Source organism: Urocitellus parryii, chromosome 4 (assembly GCF_045843805.1).
Source record: "Urocitellus parryii isolate mUroPar1 chromosome 4, mUroPar1.hap1, whole genome shotgun sequence".
NCBI classification, from domain to species: domain Eukaryota; kingdom Metazoa; phylum Chordata; class Mammalia; order Rodentia; family Sciuridae; genus Urocitellus; species Urocitellus parryii.
In genome coordinates this window covers 118,373,034-118,391,518 of record NC_135534.1, presented here as the reverse complement: position 1 = coordinate 118,391,518, position 18,485 = coordinate 118,373,034, and the positions used below count along the sequence as shown (strand labels likewise).

General features: G+C 40.0%; 1 non-coding gene across 1 annotated transcript; it reads right to left on the bottom strand.

The window, feature by feature from the left end:
• Positions 1-10,273: 10,273 nt before the first annotated feature.
• LOC113185346 (U6atac minor spliceosomal RNA) lies at positions 10,274-10,399 on the bottom strand. The gene has a single exon (XR_003301118.1). It is a non-coding gene; the product is annotated as a U6atac minor spliceosomal RNA (small nuclear RNA).
• Between the last annotated feature and the right edge of the window lie 8,086 nt (positions 10,400-18,485).

The following is an 18,485-nucleotide window of genomic DNA, read 5'->3' as shown; positions in this document are numbered from 1 at the left end:
TAGGGAAAAGTGAAGCAGCAGCTAAATAGCAATTGGTGGGAAAGAGGGAAGGAAGGAGGAGGCAGAAAGACAGGCATGAGCCAAAGGAAATACTGCGCTTTTGAGAAGGAGCACAGGCCCCTAATCTCTGCTGTTTCTGAGAGTTGTAGCTCATGGGAACAAAGGCCCAGAAAAGCAGGACACCTGTGCAAGGCCAGGGGCATGGATGGAAGGGGTTGCTCTGCACGAACAGAATGGACCTAAGCTTCCTTTAGCCATGAGTGGCTTCTGCGACTCAATCTCTACCCAGGCTGAGCTGGTGATTCTGGTTGAACTCCTGACCTGTACTCATTCCTCCATCACTTCCCACTTACAGCTTTGGGTTAGCACATTTCAAGTTTCTCTACTTGTGGGATGTGAGTGAAATCACGGAAGTCCATTCAGCTTTGTTTCCCTTTTGTCATGGATGCCCTGCCCGAGAATGGATAGTTTCAGGAAGGAAAATTGAGGGAGATTAGGTCCATTCTGTTCACAGCAGAGTCTTTGAGCTCACTGTGTCCAGGATATCAGCTGAGGGTGGCTGCCTCAGCAGAAGCACTCTACCTAGGAAAAGGTGTTCCGGACAAAGGAAGGTCTAAGTCCATCCCAACGGGCCCAGTACAAAATCATTAATGCTTTACTACGGGGAATAGTGTTCAAAGTAGGGCAGAAGGGAGCTGAGGGTACTCCTGGCCCTTCCTCCTTTGCATGGACTCTCTGAAAAGCATGGATAGAATACATTATCCATATACATGCATTTATTTACTGCCCCTTCATTAAAGAACAGGAAGCCTGTACTGGCCTGCAGAGAGTGCCCTAGGGTATTAAAGAGCTCAGGAAAAAGTCACTCAAAAATAATAGACATTGGGATTTTTCCTTGCATCCTGATCTCAGGATAATTCAGTTTTCCAGACTTTGAGAGCAGTATGGAGTTTGGAAGAAGTTCTTCCACTCGATGGAACTTCACCAATAAAGAATAGGTGTCCTGACTGGTGGCCAAGCACCCACCTGGTCATCAGAATCCTCTGCCTTCTTTTCAACTGGCTCCAAGAGGCAAGGTGCTGATTAAAGTACACCCTTCAGAAAATGATGCTTTATTGAATTTGCTTCTCCTTTTTCCCTACCCCCAGTTATGAGCCAAGGAGGTTTGCACAGGTCAGAAATGACAGACAGCTGAGGCCTATGAAGCAGAAATCCCTTCCCAGCCAGAGACCCTGTGGTTATGCAGAGGGCTCCAGTCCCCAGGTTGGTGTTGCCCCGGCAGCAGAGGCAATGTATGTTGAAGCTCTGTAATACAGTATGACTTTTTACTTTAATGGAATTTTCCTAGACCACTAGGAAAAAAAAAAGACTCCATTAACCACACTACAAAGGCCTCTACTTATTAGTATTTTAGAACAGTGGCAAAACATTTCTTGAATCTAATTATTGCTGACAAATATGAAAATTGAAATCAAAGTTAAATTTTCAGCTACCATGCCTCATATGCTAGCCTTCTCTGACTTCGACTATTGCATCAACACATTTATGCTTCCAATAGTTTCAGCAGAAGATTGGTTATTTTCCCTCTCCTCTAATACCGCCCTCTTTCCTTCCCCAGGGCTCCCACTCCCTCCCCAGCATGGACCCTATATATTTTGAAGCATTAAATCTGACATATTCATCTTGGTGGCTGGCACTAGGTAACTAACTTTATGTTTACCTGTCACAGATGCAGAAATGAGCTGAGCAGAGTGCTGGAGAAGCTACTTCTGTGTCCCTACCCTCTCCTCCTGCCCCCAGTCTTAGCCCTTCTGTTTTTCAGATAAAAGTCATTTGACTGATTTCAAATTCCTCGTGATATCAGGACAGAAAAAAAAAAAAAGGACTTGTCAACACCTTTCTTTCTTTTCCCCTATTAAGCATACTGTAAAAATCAATCCCTTTTGTCACTTCCCTCTGCTTGCGAGAATGTTTAATGGATGTCAAGGGAGCTAATGATCGCTGGTAGAAAATTCATTTTAGATTTGCTATTTATAAAGTACTCAGTACTCAGGTGGGAAATTAACATGAGGAAAGAAGTCAGGTGGGGTGGGGAGGCTGGTGGTGCAGAGCAGGGGCCCTGTCAGGCTGGCAGTTGCTTTGCAGAGGTGGGACCCAAGGCATCCTGGGGACACAGGCACAGGTTGGAGAGAGGTCATGTGGGATAGTGCAGGAGTATAGGCTCAGGAAACCTACAGGCCCAGGCAAGTTGACCTTTCTGAGCCAAAATTTTCTTAGCAATAAAATGATATCTATAACACTTACCTTACAAGGTTGTGGAAAGGATTAAATAAAATATCACACATAAAACATTTACCAGTGCCTGATACATAGTACTAGCACATACGTAATAAATATTAAATGTCCTTCCCCATAGCCCCATGTGGTTCAGATCAGGAGAGGATGGATCAGCACTGACATGCTCAGGATTGAAAATGGACCTGGGCACGGGTCATTCACACTCAAGCACTCACACACAAGCCTACTCCACGTAAGGATCCTGAGCACCACCTGTTACCCAGCTTTCAGGTAATTGGGTCAGCCAGTGGTTCTCCAACTTAAGGATGCATCTGAGTCACCAGGAGGGCTTCTTAATACATGGATTGGGTAAACTAACACCTCAGCATTTTAAAGTCCGCAAGGCTGAACCAGGGTGCAGAATCTGCATTATGAACAAGTTCCCAGGTGAAGCTGACACTGCTGGAACCCACTTTGAGAATCACAGAAATACATATGCAAACTCAAAATAGTAATGAATACCACTCTACCCCAGCTTGTGCTGTTATTTTCTACCTACTACTTCCAGTACAAAACAAGCCTTCCCCACTTCTGACCTCAAGCTAGTGGAGGACTCAGAATTTTGAAGCAAATCACTGAAAGCTAGTTAATTTCCTTGCAAATTTTACATCACTTTCCGAAGAGGCAAGTGGTGAGGTTAACTTTTGGGTTTGTTTCAATACGTAGCTGAGCCTCAGTTTCCCTTCCTTCTGGAGAGTTGATTTCTCAAGTGCTCAGATGGATCAACTTTGTGCCCCTAAGTTCTCTGTCACATATGGAACACCAAGTCAGGGAGCTCTGGGGTACTCCTTACCCTTCTGCTGTTTTCTCCTTTTCCTGGGCTTCCCTTGGATGCTTCTCTGTTATATTTGGATTAACTGCAAATCTCCTTTGATTACTCACTCTCTGTTGAAACAGACAACCTGTTGCCACGTGTTTGATTACTGAAACCCAGGGGAGATCCTATTTGTAATGCAGCCAGTTACAGTACACTCAGCATTACACACACAGTCACTGAGCTGCTAATTCATTGTCTAAGAAGTTGCTTTTCAGTTTCTGATTTTTCAATAATAGGCTTCTCACGAAGCTCTTAAGCTTCAGAAATAAGCCGAAAACTGCTTTTCCAGTCATTTACATAAACACAAGTGGATCAGGAAAAAAGAGAAAGGAAAGGAATAGTTTTACATGTTATCCTGGGACTCTGGGAGCTTGGGGGAGAAGCATGTTGAGGCTGCAGTTCTGAAAAAGTGCAATGGGAAGTATGGAGTTTTGCTGAATACCTGGCACCAAAGCGAATGATAAATCTTGAAATGTCTCCTGACTCCTAGGCTGTGGCTTGCTGAGGCTGGGCAGTTATTCTGAGCACCAGCAAATTGTTCTGTCAGCAAGCCGCTCCCTCAGGTTCATCTTGTTAGGAAGCTTGTCATTCATTCCCCTGCCATGAGACCATGGGCCCGTCATCTGAGGAGGCATACTGTCACCTGGGACAGATAAGGGTTGGCCTCCAAGAGAGGGAGCTCCATCTCCATGAAGGGTGCTTCATGCCTCTCTTGAGAGGGACATGGATTCAGGATCTGGTCTCTGACATGTGTTTAGTTATTGGACTGAGAAGAGGAACTTTCTGGTGAGTGTGCTACTTTTAAACCAACATCTTATTCCACACTCCCTCTCTCTGTGACCCCCTCTGTCTTGTCTCCTCACTTTCTCACTCTATTTCTCTTTCCAAATATACATCATTCAAATAATACAACAAGCCAGAAACAATGGCAGCCATTTTTTCTTTTCTGCCAAATCATATCCATCCCTATTAAAAAGGAAATACATAGACCATGAAAATTCACTTTGACCTTTTATATACCAATTCTGATTCCTTATGCACCTAATATTTGTAGGCAGAGAGTGGGATACTAAACTTAAAAAGAAACAAACCCCAAGATGCCCAATTAGAGTTTCAAAAAAAGTGAATAAATAATTTTAGGATAAGTATATACTATGCATGATTTTTAAAAATATTGTTTTATGGAATTTAAATTTATCAAACATCTTAGATTTTTTTATTAGCTAAATCTGGGCAAAAGAGAATGTACAATTTCTTATATAACATATATTTACACCACTCAATACCACCAAGATTTCTTTGATTCTGTGGTTTGGTGGGTTTTTCCTAAGGCAGATGTATCTGAGGGAAACAAACCCCTCCTACTAAAGTTTGGATATGATTTGATTGTGTCCCCCAAATCGCTGGGCTATGCTCATCCTCAACATAGCAATGTTAAGGGGTGGTAATACCTTTAAGAGGTGCAGCCTTACAAAAATGTTGGCAAGGATGTGGTGAAAAAGGTACACTCTTACATTGCTGGTGGAGTCCCACCAAATTGGTGCTACCACTATGGAAAGCAGGATGGAGATTCCTCAGAAAACTGGTAATGGAACCACCATTTGACCCAATTATCCCACTTCTTAGTTTATACCCAAAGGACTTAAAATCAGCATACTATAGGGACACAGCCACATCAATGTTTATAGCAGCTCAATTCACAATAGCTAAGCTATGGAATCAACCTAGGTGTCCCTATATACCACATTTTCTTTATGAATGCATAAAGAAAATGTGGTATATATACTCAACGGAATATTACTCAGTCTTTAAAGAAAAGTGAAACTATGGCATTTTCCAGTAAATGGTTGGAGTTAGAGAATACCATGCTGAGTGAAATAAGCCAATCCCACAAAAACCAAAAGCTGAATGTTTTCTCTAATATACAGATGCTAATTCACAATAAGGTTGGGAGGCATTAGGGAAAAATAGCCTTACCTTAGATTAGGTAGAGGGAAGTGATGGGAGAGGAGAGGAGGGGGTGTAGGGATAGGAAAGATAGTAGAATGAAACAGACATTATTACTATATATATATATATATATATATATATATATATATATATCTGCATGACCAATATGGTTTTGTAACATGTACACTCAGAAAAATAAGAAATTATATCCCATCTATGTATGATATATCAAAGTGCATAAATGCATTCTACTGTCATGTATAACTAATTAAAACAAATAATTAAAAAAAAAAAAGAGGTGCAGCCTTGAGGGAGATACTTAGGTCACTGGGTGATGCCTTCAGAAGGCTCTCAGACGGGTATCATTGAGAAGGTTAGTTCTCACAAAACTGAGTTGTTTTTTGTTTGTTTGTTTTTGGTATGGGGGATTGAACCCAGGGCCTCATGCTTTTCAGGCAAGCACTCTACCACTGAGCCACATCTCCCGCCCCAAACTGAGTTGCTATAAAGAAGGACACCTGGCCTGAGTCCCTCTGGCTTTCTGTGTCATCATGTAACAAATCCCTATCATGTGTTTTCTCATCATGACACTATTCACGAAAGGGTCCCTTACCAGGAGTAAAATTGATGGGTCACCTAATCTCAGACTTTCATCCTCCAAACCTTGACAAACCTCTTTTCTTTATAAAGTACTTAGACTCAGGTATTTTGTTCACAGCTACAGAAAATAGATTAATACAGCTCCCACGGGAAATGATCCTTGACCTTGGCTTCCTCTTGGCCCTTAGCACCCAACCCATCTGCAGTGAATTTTCACTTTGCAATTCCTTTAAATCAGTAGTTCTCAAAGTTAAGTGTGAATCACTTGAAGGAATTCTTGAAACAGAGTGTCAGGATCCAGTATCACACTTTCTGCTTCAGAGACTATACCTAGAGATCCATGGTCTAAAACATTATGAGTCACTGACCTTTCCACAATTTCCTAGGGAAGATTAGAAATAGCCATTCCAATGAAGGCTAAGTATATATAAAAATTATATATTAGAATAGCTTTCAAAGAATTTTTGTTTTTTCAGACTTTTAAATTCTTTTCCTGACCTTATTTATTACATTACTCATAACATTAGCATGGGTATGTAGATTGGTGCCAATCTTGCAAGAAGACCATTCCTGGCAGAAAGAAGCATATGCAAAGACACTGAACGATGGAGGGCATAAGTTCAATATCGAGTGGGAATAAGATGGTGTTAAGGAGAATTCTAGAGACGTAGACTATGGCAAGGTAGGGAAGGACCTTCTACCTAAGAGGAAGGAGAGGAAGATGGCACTGATAGGAAGTTGTTAGACTTTGGATCAGGAATGTAGACTCATGGGTTGAAGACTTGTTCCCCAATTGGTGGCACAATTGGGAGATGGTAGAAACTTTAGGAGGTAGAGACTAGTTGGAGGAGTAGCTCACTGAGGCATTGCCTTTGAAGGGAATGTGAAGGGTGTATTGGAAATCTAGCCCCTTTTCTAGTCTGTTTCCCTTTCTTTCTGTCTCCCTCTCCCTCCCTCCCCCAACCTCTCCCTCTCTCTCTCCTGCCCCTCTCCTTCTTGACCATCATGAGGTGAGAGACTTTGCTCCATGATGATGTGCTACCCACCATGATGTTCTTCCTCAACACAAACCTAAAAGTAATGCAGTCAGCTGATCCTGACCATGGACCAAAATCTCTGAAACCATGAGTCAAAATAAATCTTTCCTCCTTTAAGTTGATTTTTTCTCAGGAATATTGTCACATTAATGAAAAGCTAATATGGAAAAACTGGTACCAAAAAGCAGGATTGTTTCAGTGACCATGTGGTTCAGAAGATATTAAAGCTGTTTTAAGGAGCAATTTTTAAAAGATTGGAGAATCTGGCTAGAAAAAGCTCAGAATGCTGTAAGCAGCGCTTAATAGTTCATTTTGATGGGCGCTCAGAAGAACAAAATGCTGATAGGAGCATAGACAGTAAAGACTGTACTCCTGAGGTTTCAGTCCTCATTTCAGAAAGGAATGAAGACTCTACAAGGAATTAGACAAGAGGTCATTTGTAATACATTGTGGCAAAGAACTTGTCCATCTTTTGTTCATGATCTAAGACTGTGGGATACTGAGTTCAAAGGTGATGGACTAATAAATCTGGTGGAGGAAATTTCAAGGCAGCACAGCATTTGATCATTGGCATGGGTAGTACTGGCTGTTTTCAGGAAGGTTTACGGTGAGAATAATGAGCAAAAATCAGAGGAGAAAGAGTTGAAAAGCTTGCATTCTGGCCAAAAAAAGAAGTGCATGTTAAGTCGTAGCCAAGGAAGGATCACTGTTGAAGAGATTAGTGACATTAAAAGAAACTAAGTACATTGCACTGAGACAATAGGAGTGATCCTTTGAGAACATTTCAGGATTCAGCAAGACCCCACTCTTCAAGGGCTCAAGGGTGTAAACCCACACAACTCTTCATTTGAGAAGAGAGCCCCAAAGTGTCCTGCTCCCTCGGGGTCTTCTAGGGAACTGATTGATTTCCCCACATTTAGCCATCCAAATACTGAGAAGTTACTGCAGCCATGGCCCAAGTTGGCACAGCTCCTGCTGGACTTGAACAGCAGACCTTGGTGATCTCCACATCATGACGTTTTACTAGTGTACACAGATATGCAGGATGCAAGAGTTGTGAAAGGTCACCGAGACTTCCATTGGGATTCCAAAGGAAGGCCTGAAGGCTAGGCAGCAGGCGGCAAGGTTGGAACCCCTGGTGACAGACAGAAAGGGTGATGCCTGGAGCTGTAAGAGGGAAGCCAGATCTGCAATGGAAACTCCAGAAAATTGAAGATGCCGGAAACACAGAATGTTCAAGGAAAGCTGCAGACAGCAAGTCGAGCCACCCCAGGGAGAAGCCATGTGAGCTGAAGTTGGCAAGGGCATTGGGGTGTCCTAAACCATTTGGCACTTGTACCTCCCCACCATATGCCCTAGATACAGGATAGGAAATTTACTGTTTACCCTGCAGGATTTCAACCTTGCTTTGGTCTAATGCTTCCTCTGTATTCTCCTATTCCTCTGTTTTGAAATGGAAATACTGACTCTGTACCATTGTGCATTTTTAGCTTGTAATGTCTTTTTAAAATTTTTACAGGGGCCAAAATCAAAGAGTTTGGCTTGGGTCTCAGAGAGACTTTGGACTTGGACTTCTGAGCAAGACTGGAACTGTTAAAACCATGGAGACAGGTGAACATGGACTGAATTTTGCATTGTGAAATGGGCATGAGGTTTTGGGTGCCAGGGAAAGAATGTTATAGTTTGGATCTGGAATGTCTTCCAAATGCTCCTGTGTTGATGCTCATGTCTTGATCCCTAGCTGGTGACACTTTGGGGTGGTAGGGAAACTTTAGGAAGAAGGCAGATTTGGAGAAATTAGGTCCCTGGGCATGTCCTTGAGAAAGATATCTTGTTCCCACTTAATTTATCATGTATTTTCTTCCTGGTGACCATGAGCTCCCTGACATGACATTTTGTTTTGCCAAAACACCAAAAGAACAGGGCCAAGTGACCATGGACTGAAATTCCTGAAAATATGAGCCAAAATAAATCATTTCTCATTAAAGTTGACTTTCTCAGGTATTTTGTCATAGCAATGAAAAGATGACTAACCTAAAGGTATAATTACCAGTGCTTGTCCTGTTCAATATGCCTTATAAGTTTTGTCTTAATTTTCTGATATATATTGATTCACAGAAGATTTCAAAAATGTAATTCATATCAACATGAAAACTACATTCCAAGGAAGTATAAATATCCTGATTTACTTTGGGGATAAAAACCTTTGATTCTTAGAGTTAATGATAGACTGGGATGAGAAAAGGATATTGTGTTTGAAGTGAATATTAATAAATATATTTTATAGAAGTATGATCTGTAAAGGATATATGTATTTGATTCCTTGTAGAATTTAACGTGAGAAAATTAAATAGGCAATGAGTTCTGAACATGTTTGGGGAGATGTTCTAAATGACAGGACCAAAATTAGATAGAGAAAGAAAGTAGAGATAGATCATATTTTAAAATACCAGATAAAAGGGAATAGTGTGAGAAAAGAGTGGTTAATGTTGTAAGGAGACCTTATGGCTCACTAGTCAGCTCTCTTTCCCATTAAACAGGCAAAATCTCTACTTTCTTGAAAACTCAGCCTGTATGTATCTGAATACACACACATGGACTTGTGCACACATGCACAGATATACACAATGCTTTCCCTGCAATATGTTCAGGGAAAACAGGAGCTACTAAACAGTAATTCCTCCAATTTTCTGCCACCAACCTTAAAAATAAACCTGCAGCCATACTGGACCAAGAACATCTAATTATCCCTTTTCCTTTTCATTTTCTTTACTGAACTAAAATATGCATAACATACTATTTTTGAGTACACAACTCAGTGACATTGAGTACATTTATAGTGTTATATAACCATCATCACCATTCATTTCCAGAACATTGTCATCATCCCAAACACAAAGTCTATATCTGTCAAAATACATTTCTGTTCCCAGCTTCCCCTGAGTCCCTAGTAATCTCTCTATGAATTTATTTATTCTAGATATTTCATGTAATTAGAGTCATACTGTGATTATCCTTTTGTGTTTACCTTATTTCAATTAGCATGTTTTCAAGGTTACTCATATTGTAGCATGTGGAGGAATTCTCTTCCTTTTTTAAGGATAAATAATATTTCATTGCAAGCCATACCAATTTTGTTCTTTTATTCATCTATTGATAGTCACTTGAGGTTTTTTCCTTCCTTTTGGCTATTGTGGATAATGCTAACATAAACATTGGTAAACAATGTCTGTTTGAGTCCCTGCTTTCAATTTTGGGGGATATATAACCAGGAATGGAATTGCTGAATCATATGGAAATTCTGTTTAGCTTTTTGGGGAACTGCTATACTGTTTCCACGGTGATAACATCACTTTCCGTTTCCACCAGCAATGCACAGACGTTCCAATTTATCCACCTCTTTGCAAACATTGGTTTTTTCCTCTTTCTTTCTTTCTTTCTTTCTCCCTTTCTTTCTTGTTAAGAAACATCCTAATGGGCGTGAAGTAGTACCTCACTGTGGTTTTGTCTTTCCTGAATTACAAGTGATGTTGAAATACCATATTTTGATGATACCAAGAATATGGCAAGGCCTTAACCATACGTGAGTCCTATAGGGCTGAAGGCCTTTACTATCCTTTACAAGGGAAATGTTGATCTCTCTACTGTCCTTAAAAATGCATCAATATTCCTTTTCCCTTTTCTGTGGTGATAACCCCAGAATTTGGGTGTGTGGTCAAGCAAAGTGGACAAGGCTTTCTTCACATTCCCTTGCATCTTGATCTTGCCATGTGAGGAAGTTCTCGCCAAGGAGTGTGGCTGACAGTGCTGTGGTCAGGTTTCCAGAAGCCTTCTCTGGGAGTCAGGATGCCTCTGCATTCTACCCCGTCTTCTTCCTCTCCTCCTTCATCTCATGACTGGCACACAGATGTTGCCACCTGAGACCAGGAAGTCAAAGCCATATGCCACAGATCCAAACAACAGACAGGCCAGGGACTCTTGAGTTTCAGGAACACCACACCAGTCTTGAACAGACTAGGCACAGTATTTTTATAACTAGAAGGATAAACTTCTATCTTACTTAAGCCACTTTGATTGTATAAGAACTGAATCCAATTATAATGAATATTCCCCAATACATTTCGTCTTATTTACTTTAAATAATAATGGGATCAGTCCTTGTCTTCTCTTCAAGTCTCATTCTCTTACCTGTGCCCAGGATCTGCCAACCCTCCCACATGCTCATACCTCTGAGGGACTCACTAGGCCAGGTGTCTCCTAAATCTTCCCATCTCTCTTCCCTTCTACTGGCCCTTGCCCATCAGCATTCAAGCAAGTCTTCCCATCATGTAAAAGCAACAATAGCATCCTCTCAGACGGTAGTCTTCCTTTTCCTTCATATTCTCTTCTATTTCTTTCTTTCTTAACAATAAACCATCCACATTTTCTGACTCTACTTCTTTATCTCCCTAACATCTCCCACCCTAAGGCTCCTCCTGCAAAACCATTCGTACCAAATAATTAGAAGATCGTATCATGACTAATGTCCCTTAATCCTTTAGAAACATTTGAAACCTTTGACATTGCAAATATCCCTACCTTTCCAAAATTTACATCCTTTGAGCTCAATGTTATCATGCTTTTCTCATTTTTCTCATGTGTTTTGGTCACTCCTTATCAATCTGCTTTACTATATCTCTTCTCTTCCCTACCTGCAAATACCTGTGCTCCGCCCTCGTTGCTGTCCATGTACCTCTCTATTCTCTCACTAAAGTAATTAATTGCATCTGTGTTGAAGACTTCCTTTGTTCAAGCCCAGGTACCTCATTAGAATTCCAGCTCCATCGGGCTAGCTTCATATTGTAGAGTTTCTTAGAAATCCATTGTGACCCAAATTATGTCCATTACCATTTCTCTAAACCCACCACTGAACCACTCATCCAGAGACTAGAAGTACTGTTATGCTTTTCTTTATCACTTATCATCCTCTTTACTTTCCGTCTCCAAGTCTTAATCCTTCCCCTCCATAACTGCTGGATATGCTCAGGTCTCTCCATTTCTTCAACTTTCAGGCTGGTGGCCTCATGCCTAAGTGGCTGCAGTCTCCTCTAGAACACTCCCATTCCTCGAGTCTTATTCCCTTTAATTCTCATGTTGTAACTTGAATGCCATTTGGACATTTTGAAGAACCCCAACTAATTTTATTTAGAAATTACAACCAAAAATCTGATCATGTTACCATCTAGCTTGAAGATCTTCAATAAGAAAAATCTTCAATAAGAGCCATGCCAATGCTGAGCACTAGCTACCTCTACCTATAACTCTGGTCTTTCTATGTACATCCCCCTTCTCCTCACCACTTTCCCCCAAAACCATACAAGTGCACTCAACCCAGCCAGATTTGATTTTGGAATCCTGAATTCCTATCACACTGTTCTGCCTCCATGCTTCGGCATACGCAGTTTCCTCTACCTGTAGCAGTTATCGCTCCTCTCACCTGGGTGAATCTACTCATGTCTGTGTCTCAGATTTAATACCTCTTCCTTACAGATGACTTCTCTGACCTGAAATGTTTCTCAGGTGTTGCCATAGTGAACGTGACTTGCTTTGTTCACAATATTTTGAATTGTCTATTCCATCGAGAATAAGAACCATGTCTGCCTTGCTGTTCATGCCTAGTAGGGTCTAAGGAAATGATTGTGGAATGGATGGAATATAAATATGAGCAGAACCTTCCCATATCCTCAGCTTTTTTTTTTTGTTGCTTCTATTTTATCATAAATCTTGATGATGTGGAAATGTCATCTCTATGTCATTTGAAGATGACACAAAACTGTTAGTGACAGCTCATCAAGATTCCAAAACAATCTCAATGGATTTAAATAATGGACCAAAGCTGCAATAAAATTCAAGTATTTAAAAGAGACATTTGAGGGAAATCAACTACAAGGAAGGATAGGAGAGGTCTTCCACAGTCTTTTTTTTTTTTTTTTTAAAGGAAAGGACAACCTCAGTATGAACCAAGGTGCGAAAAGAAACTAACACAAAAATTGAGTGGATCTGTATAACCATAAACTCTAAACTTTCTAGGATATTAGTCCACTCTCCAGTATGCCAATCAGGTTACCTCAGGAAGAGTCTGCTGTGGTAATAACTTTCAGGTTGATCATTATCAATCTGAACTTGTTCAAAAGATAATGATCAAGATGATTAGTGGTCTGGAAACTATGTCACATGACTATCACAAAAAGGAACTAAGGACATCAAGATAAGATAAGTAGAATCCATGATAGTCATCTCTTAGAAAGTGGATAATACAATCTTACTTGTACTCTGACAACTCTAAAAGGCACAAATTAAAAAGAGGCACATTTTTGGTCCACATAGATTAAGAGTGTATTCACCTGCAAGTAAAGAGACCCAATTAATTAGGATTATTTTTTTATAAGTGATGATAAGTATAGAAATATTCATTCCAGAGTTGGTGAAACTGCTATTGTCTTGAACTTGAGCACCTTTCCTTAGACTGAGTCAGATGAAATTGCCCATACTCAATTATTTTTGATCTATCAAAATAGCAACTCCATGTGGTTGGACCTAAAAGCTTCCTCACTGTTTATTATTAGTTCTCCTGCTTGCATGTTAGCTCCTAAACCTCCAAGGCAATATTCCAGTCACTGGGCAAGAAGAGAAAATGATAAGGGCCAACCAAGTCCAGTTTCTAAAATTCTACCCAGCAATCTTGTTCTTACATATTGTTGGACTGAATTGCATTACATGATCACACCCAGCTATAAGGGAATCTAGGAGGTGAATATTTTATATGTGCCTATTTCTACCCTGTAAAAATTTAAGGGTACCATTTGTAAAAGGAGAGGATAGAATTGACATAGTGGAGGCATCAAGATGCCTACCAAAATAGTAAAGTATTTATTACAGTGTTTATCAACTATGAGAAAGAGTATTAACACCGGTTATTCTCAGCTGCACCTGCACAATAGAATCATCTGTTGTTCTTTCAAAATAGAAGAAACCTATGTAGACCTGCTCAATGAGAACTCTTCTTATTAATATTTTTTAGTTGTTTATGAACCTTTATTTTATTTACTTATTTATATGTGGTGCTGAGATTCAAACCCAGTGCCTCTCCTGTGCTAGGCAAGCTCTGTACCATGGAGCTACAACTCCAGTCCCTCAATGAGAACTTTTGAGAGTCAGACCTGGGAATGTAAATAGATAACAATCTCTAAAAGTGACTATGATAGACAGTCAGAACTGGGAACCACAACTCAGTTCGTGAGTGGCTGGCCACTAGAAATTCTGTAATTGCTGGTCAGCAATTAGTGAACACCATTCCAAAGTAATTGTCGTCTTAGGAAGGAAACTGGGCAAGTAAAATCCCACGGTATCTTGAAACTCTAAGACTATTTAAAAAAAAAAAAACCCTTTGGATTTGATGATTGAATTATTTTGATCTTGAACAAGGCTTTAAAACTGTGAGAAAGTAATGAAAAATGGTGATAAGATATGTAGATCCTTCTGGGGAAGGAGATTGAGAAAATTATGTTATGTACATGTACAAATATAGCATAATGAATCTCACTGTTATGTGTGATTATAATTCACCAATAAAAAGTAAAACTTTAAAAATTTTCCAAGAAAAGGAAGAAGAAATATAGAACAATTAGTTAATTCACAATTCTTTTCAGAACTAGAAAAATGGTCCATCAAACTACAGAGGCTCATGCATCACTAATTGCAATAAGGAAAACGCTGTCAATCAATCTTTCCCATACCTAGGCCAAGTTTCATCTCTGTAGGTGGAAAGTCAGATGCCCCAGTGGAAAGCTTTGTGAGCAAAGAGAGAGTAGATTTGAAGAAACAGAAAACAATTGATTTGAATTTTTTAAAAAATATCTATCCAGGCACTTTCCTTTGAGATTCAGAGTTTCCTTGTTCTAGTTGCTTTCTGATGGCAACACTCACCAGCTGTAGAACATAGATTCAGGCGTCCCTCCTCCTCACCCACCTGATCTACTCATTATTAGAGGGACTATTTTCTGCTCTTTGATAAGTTAGCCTAAAACATTGAACTCCACAAGTACAAATACCTAGTTGCCTGTAACATATTGTTTATTATTGATTATGGCCAGGAAGGATTACTAATGTATGAGATAACAGATTCATGGTCCAAAAAAAAAAAAAATCTTCTCAGGAAAAAGATGAGTTAAATATAACAAGATGACTTTGGAAAGGGTAAATTTTGAGGTCAGGCTCTTGCACGTATGGTAAGATGACACAGACACAGGACAGGGAAGGATTCAATTAACACCTCACCATAAGTTTACTGAGTTACATGGCCACTGAAATACTCAACGCCATCTCTGGCCTTCTTCTCTTTCTCTCCCTCTCCCTTTTCCTTCTGTCCATAAAGAGTGTCACTTTTTCCCTAGCTGCTGTGTTAAGTCTGCTAGGAATATAAAGATGAATAAGTCAGCCCCTGATCTTCTAAAGCTTATAGCTTAATGAGGGGAGATAGATGTGTGAACAGGTAACTACATTAAATGCTGTTGAAGTACAAGGGCAATGGAAGCATACAGGAAGGAAAGAGGGGCTATCAGGAATGCTGAGACTTATTTTGTATGACACAAGTAGACCAGGACAGGGTGGTGCCTGAACATAAGCAGAGGACAGTGTCCCTTATGCTCTAAGGAGGAAACCTCAGCCACAACCAAGGAGTCTGTGGAGCTGGGCGTGCACAGGAGAGACAGGCAAACTGAGGCCAGAGCCTTAGGATACCTCACACCTTGCCAAATAGCTGAGACTTCATTATGCATGGATTTGGGAAAGGTAGAGGCCATGTCCTGCAATGTAGTGAACGACTCAGAACATACAGGGAGAAGAGTACTTCAAGAACACAGTATATACAGAATAACTTCAGAGGAAAGCAATTTGTACATTTTCTATGGATGATTATATAGAAAAATCAGAGGGAAATCTTTAAATATTTAACCTAGTAGAGATTTGGAGGAGATGGAGAGGGAATCATGCTATCAAATATTTAAAAAAAAATAGTCATATTGCAGAAAAATTAGACCTGCTCTGTGGGTAGTAGAATTAGTGGTAATAATAATACTATTAGGTAATAATTACTGAGTAATGACTATGTTCTAGGAAGTATCAAAACTCTTTAACTGCATTCACTTATTTAACCCTTACAACAAGTGAGTCCTATATACATTTCCATTTTACTGAAAAGGAAACTGAGTCACACAGAGGTTTAGTCATTTGCCATATGTCTCAAACTAGGAAGTGGTTGAGCCAGACCCAAATAATCTGGCCCTGAAGCCACTATATTATGACTCTCCAAAACCAAGGGAAATGGCTGGAATCTAGAGGAAGGCAGAATTTCTGCTTCCTTGTGTCCTTCTTGTTCTTTCCATCTTCTTGAAATTCAAGAACCATCTGGAGAAATGCATGTTCCCCATTATTGAAGACAGCACTGCAAGTACATTGTAAAGGGATCAGAGTTCAAAGAGAGGGGTCAAAATAAATAATCCTGAAGGCCCCTCTGAGCCTGAGTTGTTGTGACTCTAGGATGGTCTGACACTGCAGGGTAAGGACTCTGGGGAGCCAGATGCTTGTGAGGACTGTGGGGAACCAGGTGCTTGTGTGGGTTACCCAATGACTAAAATTGTCACAAATCTTCATGGAAGTTGTTCCCCAAGTGCCGGATCTGTTGATTCCATCAAAAATAAGCAACTTTTCTACACAGGAGTTGACCTGGCTTGGGGAGCAAAGCCAGCATGATCATTTCTGTTTAACACATAAAGCTGCAAAATTGCCATTGAGGTCTAGGTGTGAGTTTTTATTGCCCATGAGAAGGAGACCTGTGGAGTGGATACAACAGGATTCCTGGGCAAAGGCAGGTGAAGCTGGGAAGAAAAGAGATACACAATCTTCACCCTTAAGGATGGTTTTCTTCTAAGGTTTACCATTATTCAGCACTCTCTAAATCTTGCTTAAACACATTCATCCTTGACCTTCACTCAAAGGCCTCCTGAATTTTTCTTGTAGGAAGCCTTAGAGATGGATCAATTAAGAGTCATTATCATTTCTTTTTCCCCCTACTTGAGTGCTGGGAATAGCTAATACTTTACTTATGCCCTCAGCATGTTTTCAGCCTAAGATAAATAAACGCATGCAAATATGGATGGACAGTATTGCATGGATGATATGGTGTGTGGTGTTTGAGCGCTCATACACCACTTCCACATTCTGACTCTGTTCATCCATCTGTGACTGTGTTTATATTCTTAGCTTCCTGCAGGCAGAAACTAGTTCTGTTTTCTTCAAGCACCACCACCTATCAATAACTACACTCAAAAAGACTATTTGCAGAATTGCCAAATGTAGAACTTGGAATGAAACTTCAAAGTCTTTTAGTCCGACTGTTTCATTTTAGCATGGAAAAACTGAGGCCAATCTAAGGGATGTATCATACCCAAGGTTGCAGAATGTTTTCAGATGGCTTTAGAAGTATGGTTTCTAATCTGGATGCAGATTAGAACCTCTTGAAGAGGTTCTAATCTGCAGACACTCATTACAAAGAAATTCTGACCTAATTGGTCTGTGATTGGGTCTGGACATTAGTATTTTTATAAAGCTCCCCAGATGATTCTATGCAACAGCAAGTTTGTAAACAAATGACTCAAAGCATGGCCTCTGGAGTTTGTCTAAATGGATTCTATACCTGATGCCTCCACTTGCTATTTGTAAAAAAAAAAAAAAAAAAAAAAAAAAAAAAAAATCAATTAACTTCATTGCATCTCTATTTCCTCATCCTCAACATCATGATACCCAAAGTAGTACAGACCTTTCAAATGCTTGTGTCAAATACTAGTTAACTATTATTGTGAATTTTTTTTTTTTTTATATGGAGGGGGAGCTGGGAATGCAGCTCAGTTGCAGAACTGTTGTCTAGTATGTGAGAGGTCCTGGGTTCCATTTCTACTACTACAAAGTAAACAAATGCATAATAAATAAATAAAGTTTAAGTAAAAAAAAAAAGATGGGAAGTATAGGAAATAAACCTAGATCACACCTATCTACTGAGGATCTTTCTGACTTCTGAGATAGGGTCAGGAGATGTAGTATTGCTCTAAGCTTCTGGACTTGGAAGAATCATGAATCCATGAAAAAGGAAATTACCTGTGCTTGTACATAAGGAAAGCTAAAAATAATCACCTCCACTAGATGAAAATGCAGATATAAGCAGCCCTCCTAAAGCACTTGGGTTGGCCCTAGTGTACAGTGTGAGAATAAGACTAGCTTTTGTTCCTCTGGGTACTTTCAACTGAAAACACAAGTTGGCGGATCAAAAGGAGATGGATGTACAGAAGAACAATTATGCAAGGTGATGGCCCAAATATCAGACAGCATTGGAAAAGAATAACTAACTTTCTTCAGTTAATAATGCATTTGTATTTTTCTAGGAACCCTACATTAGGTAGCAGGGTAAATCCATTCCCAAAAAGGAAGTAAATATGAATCCCACACAGAGGTCAAATGGACAACATTCACCTTACCCAGACCAGCTGCCTGAAACAAATTTTTCCCTGGATTTTTTTCTGGAGTTTCCTCCCTTTACTGTTTTTGGATTCTTGTGCTTTTCAGAAGGTGGGTCATATAGGAAGTGGTTAGGCTGGGCTGGGTGGCAGTGGTATTAAGAATCAACCAAGCACTCAGTGACACAAGACAACTGT